Here is a 6000-nt window from a genome sequence, read left to right on the forward strand (position 1 = left end):
TAGAAATTAAAGAAAGCAACAAACAAATATTGGCAGTATCTTTAGGAAGTCGATATTTGTCCTAGGTCAGTGAAGTCCCTTTTTCTTCATCAAGGTTAAAGTCAATAAGAAATACAGCGATACATCATTTTTAAAAGAATATAATATACAATAATTATAACTTATTAAATTACTATTGAATTGTCAATTTACTCTTAAAAAAATTTTAACAATGAAGAACTGAACCGATGAAAAGAAAGTTTAAATTGTTGCTGAACTGTTAAACAATAATCTATATACAATTAAACAAATGATATATTTTTTATTCGAATTATCAATTTCAGTTTAAATTTAAAATACCCTACTTACATGTTAGCCTGATTTTTCTTTGGCTGGATTAATTTTAACAAGCAAGTGAAATTTATTTGTCCATAAAAATTGAAGAAAAGGAAAATTCAATTCCAGCATCCATAAAACAAAATTGAACGTACAGTATAATACACCATTTATGTTGTCTTTTTNTAAATTATGGTAAGAAAATCAGGGCAAAACCCTAACAAATCTAAGGTTTCCAAAAATTGTTGATTCGGAAACAAAATAGTAACTTGAGAAGCAAGCAAGTAATAATTAGGCAATTCTGTGGCCTTATCAAGTACGAATGCTAGTCAAAAATTGAATGGAAGCTAATGGATTAATTTCAAATAAACTTTCCATTTATAAACCCTAATAATAATAAAGAAAAAATTAAAAAACATGGAAAGACATTATAGTTTTCCAATTGAAAACTCAAAAAGACCCCTTTTGTCAGTTCTTCTCAAGTAAGTGACATTTATAAATAAAAAAATAAAAAAGAATCATCTTAGAATTACCTAACAAAAACTAACTTGATTGTGTAAATAACTCTTATCAAGAGTCATGAATAAAACTTAAAACTAGCACATTGCTTACAAGTAGGTTGTGTATCGGTCAGTTTGATTCAGTTTAAAAAATTATCAAATTATTAATTTATAAATATATTAAATCCATAAGGTATCGATTCAATCGTTAAATGTTCCTCTTCTTTATTCATCTTAATATAATCCATAAGATATCGATTTAATTGATTATAAACAAAGTGATAAAACCAATATGCACATTGCTAAATGTTGCTTCTTTATTCACATTAATATGCTCAATTTATTTTTGAAATATAGAAATTAAAGAAAGCACCAAACAAATATTGGCGGTATCTTTAGGAATTCTAAAAAAAAAAAAAAATCAATGTTTGTTCAAGGTTAATTAGTGAAGTCCCTTTTTTGAATTCAAGAATAATTGAGAACAATTTGTCTTTTATCAAGGTTAAAATCAATAAGAAATATAGTGATACACCATTGTTAAAAAAATATAATATATAATTATTATAACTTATTAAATTACTATTATTAAATTATCAATTTACCCTTTAAGAAAATTGAACCAATAAAAATATAAAGAAAATTTAAATTATTGCCTAACAGTTAAATCAATATCCTATGTATCATAAAACAAATAATATTATTTGGGATTTGACTTATCAATTTCAGTTCTAATTTAAACCACCCTACTAACATGTTCGCCTGATTTTTCTTTGGCTGGATTAATTTTAACAAGGAAGTGTAATATATTTAAATTGAAGAAAAGGAAAATCCAATTTCACCATCCATAAAACAAAATTGAACGTACAATATAATACACCATTTATTTTGTCTTTTTATAAGTCCAAATTAAATATGATCCACTGTAATTTGGGGATAAAACTATGGAACGCCAGACAGATTATTACTTATTTTTTTGAAAGATGATTCAATTTGTCCCTCTTCTACCCTAATAACATCAACCATTCTTTTAGTGGCATTGCCTTGATGAACTAAAGTAATTGTACAGATAATAAACAGCATGAAACAAATCTGTTACACATATTAAATTTCAACATTGATTTATGATGTAAAAGATTTATCAAAATAAAATTGAAATAGTTGCAGTGTACAAAACATTGATTGAAACTAAAAACTAATCAAGATTGCATACATAGTAAGTAGTATTAAACTAATCAATTCTTCGACGTTTATCCATGGGCTTGTCCTCCTCTTCAATCTCCGGTATGAAACCATATTTTCTCTGGTGCGCGATTTCTAAGTCTCTGAGATTACAAGTATAAACTTCAATAGCGACAACAATGGGAAGCAGAGGACGGCCGAAATTGGCAGGTTGTGCCATCATGCTCCGAGCAAAAGAAGAGATATCTCCAATGACGGTAGGCATTCTGTGGAGAGGCACGCCTACGTAACTTAGTATTTCGCAAATGCTATTATCATCATCATCACCAATAACAGCGTTACTCGACAAAAATAAAGATTTCACGATAAATGGACCTCGTGGTTCCTCCACGGTGGAATCACCTCCCTCTGGCAAATACTGGAGAAATTCTTGAATCCGAAATTCTATCAAAAAAAGGGGACTGGTAGAAGGGTTGTTGTTCAAGTTGATGGTGTTGGGAATGATAAAATCATCAGTCCAAAATTGGAACTCATATGTGGTTAGTAGATTCTCCATCTTCAACAAATTTTGTTGGAAGGATGAAGAAACAGAAGAGAATATTGTTGAAACTGAATTGAATCTAATTGTGTAATGCTTTTATAGACTCTAAAGAAAGGCTGATTTCTGTAGGAAAAAAAATATGGTAACTTGAGAAGTCCAATTTGTGTAGAAATAGGAAATGTCAAATTTCCAATAAGGAAACTTTTTTAAATAGACGTAAAACATATAGCTTGATATGGTAACACTCTATTACCTTTTTTTCTCCGTTTCAAACTTTCATCAAATATATATAAATTTTGAAATTTGGTTAGAAAAAGATTTCCTCAAAAATTTTATATCCATTAATATTATCTTATATTTTTATATTTAAATATTAATTTGTACGAGACTACAGTGGTTGGAGAAAAAAAATAAGATCATCTTTTTAACTATGAGGCTTCTGTGTTACCAAAAAAAAGATTTCTTTTTTCAAAAAATATATTAAAAAAATTATTGCAAAAAATATAGGTTAATAAAATTCATAGTTTATTCTTAACAGGCTTGTTCCCACAGCATACATTCTTAACATTTTGAAGTAATAAAAATGTTGTTCAACTTTTTGCAGTGATTAATACAGAAAGTGTGATAACATTGTACAAAATAATCCGCATATACTTTAACATGTCCACTTCTATTCTCACTTCAATTTTAAACGCTAAGGAGTAAGGTCTGTTAGGAAAAATACTATAATATTGATATTAGATTGAAATTGTAAAGTAGTAAATAACTTATCACAAATATTGTGTGGTAAGTCACTGTCTTAAAAGCGATTTCGGCTCTATTCCGGTGCAAATCGTTGTAGTGGTTCCACAATTACTCTCAAACACGTGCACTCGTGGTTGAGAGTTTGGAGGTTGCTCAAAACCAATTGCCCAAAAATATTCTAAGAATAAGAAGAAAGGAGGAAAGAGTTTTTCTCTTCTTTTTGTTTATGTTGGTAGTGTTGTCTCTTATGCTCGTCAAAGCCTCTTCTTATATAGGATTGCAAGAAAAGGAATTGCAAGTAGGAGAGTTTAATTTTTAGAAACGTATTATCAAGGTTAATGGCATTAAAGGTCATTACATCACTTTTTTTTTTTTGAACGGATGTATCATTCCTTGTGAAACGTATTTTACATTTGTGTCTTTGCATTACGGTTAGTTAATAAAGTCAGAATAATCAACTCAAAAATATAGAGTAATTAACTCAACAAGGTCCTATCTCTAGAAAACAGAAAGTGGCAAATCGGTTATTCAAATTTCAATGTTTTGATTACATTATGATTTGGCAGATTGCAAAGTTATAATTATGTTTGTTACTGGTGGGCGGTGACAGATATTCCATAGAATTAATTGAGGTGTGCAAAAATTGATCCATACACTACGATTATGGAAAAAAAGAAGAAGTAGTGGGCATGTTTGGTATCAATGGAGAATTATTGCTCTGTCACAACCAGTTAGGCCTACGGACCCATGGTCCATTGATTGTGTTAAAGCTCAGGTCCAGAAAAGCAAGTGTAAAATTCTCTATAAGTCATGAAACTCTAGAAAAGCAAGCAGTTTAAATAAATATGATGAATTTATAGTTATTCAAAATCTATATTTTTGGGGAAGTTCTACTAGCTATCTTGTTAATATTATGGACTATGGAGCACTAAATTTTACTTATAGAGAAAATAAGTTTTGGGTATTTTAGTAAATTTTAAGGAGAAAATGTCTAAATATTAAATTTTACTACTAATATATTGTCTATTCTTTTGGACCTAATGCAGTTCTAATGTAGTTATCATATTTGAGTTGTTATAACTTGTAAACAATCATCGAATTAAAAGGCTTCAAGCGCATGAAGAACCTAATTTATTTATTTTTTAAAAAAGGATAACCAAAGTTATTGGGCAGATTATAAGAAATTGCATGAAATTATGTGGAACTTGTGAATCTTTGACACAAACTTATGATAGAAACTATGTAGTATAACTATTTTGTAACAATGAACGTACATATATGTCTACTCTACTCTCCTAAACAATTAACATAGTTTGCGCGTCTACATCGAGTACAATACTTCTACAAACCCTCGTACGTTGGATACTTTATGCACCAAATTGATTTTTTTACTTATAAAAACAATCTCAAACACCTATCAGCGCCCCTTACTCATATTGGACATTGGAGTCTGGCAAAATTAAGATTTGCACCAGAAAATTCTAGATTAGGGATATAATACTCCCTAACAAAGGGGGACTTAAACCTGCAACATCTAGATAAACCCTTGTAATGTAGCTCTTCTCTTGGATGGATTTCGAATCTTCATAACGTGTATTCTCTATTTTAATTTGAAAGTGTCTTGACTTTGTAATTAAGATGCAGTGTGATGGCTGGTTATGTTAAAATATCTAAATTTCAATGTTTTGATTACATTATTATTTAACAATGTAGACACGTAATTTTTTACCAAATCTAAGGTTTTACACCATTTTTATTCCTTAATTATTATTTTTTAGATCTTAATTATATATTTTATTTTAAAAGAGCCTCACAAAGCACATGCTAACAATTCTAGTTTTGAAAATTTAAAATTCGTAAAGTTTGACCAAAGACAACATTTGAATTTACATACATAGGCTTCCTCAATGCACAACCAATCTTACTAAGAGCCTCCAATTCCCAGTAATTCAGTGACAAGTTTGGCAATTTTACCCACATATAGTATCACTACATTCTTCTATATCTAATTCCCAATTTCACTGTGAGCTTCATACAATTGTACCATTGGTTTCCCTTCCTTGATCATATAATAGTCAAGAATATACATAGTTATACAGTATATATAATAGTCGAGGGGGCTTTGAATTTTATACTTTACACTGTATAATAGTGTATACAAAATGTTATATATTGTAATCTTTGGTCTCTACGTAAAATTGAAAAATTTACATTCAAAATTTTTGGATAATTTTTTTGTTGTAGATATTTTCTTATAATTTGTATATATGTAGTAAAAAAAAAAAAAAAGAACGTCAACAGCAGGGTTCGAACCTGCGCGGGCGAAGCCCAACAGATTTCAAGTCTGTCTCCTTAACCACTCGGACATATTGACAATGCTGCTTATAGCTGACAACACTTTCTATGTATTTCAACAAAAAAAGTGTCTAAATGAATGAATAGCACTCCCGCCGTTCACTTTCACTTGGCCACTTTATATTTTACATGAGTAAAATAGTGTGATAAGTGATAAACATTGTATACAACAGAAAAAAAAAATAGTGTGATTACATTGTATACAATAATCCTCATGTACTTTAACATGTCCACTGCTATTATTTACTTAACCCGTGCGCCCAGTCCTTGCACCAAACGAGTAAATACAAGAACAGTGATACATATTCTCACTTTAATTTTAAACGCTAAGGAGTAAGGTCCTGTCTCTAGAAAAATAGAAAGTGC

At 29.5% G+C, this 6000-nt stretch overlaps 1 non-coding gene across 1 annotated transcript; it reads right to left on the reverse strand.

Annotated features, from left to right (window-relative positions):
* Positions 1-5571: 5571 nt before the first annotated feature.
* Positions 5572-5653, reverse strand: TRNAS-UGA (transfer RNA serine (anticodon UGA)). Its single transcript has one exon. It is a non-coding gene; the product is annotated as a tRNA-Ser (tRNA).
* Between the last annotated feature and the right edge of the window lie 347 nt (positions 5654-6000).

The sequence above is a fragment of the Solanum stenotomum genome, chromosome 3, assembly GCF_019186545.1.
Source record: "Solanum stenotomum isolate F172 chromosome 3, ASM1918654v1, whole genome shotgun sequence".
In the NCBI taxonomy this organism is placed as follows: domain Eukaryota; kingdom Viridiplantae; phylum Streptophyta; class Magnoliopsida; order Solanales; family Solanaceae; genus Solanum; species Solanum stenotomum.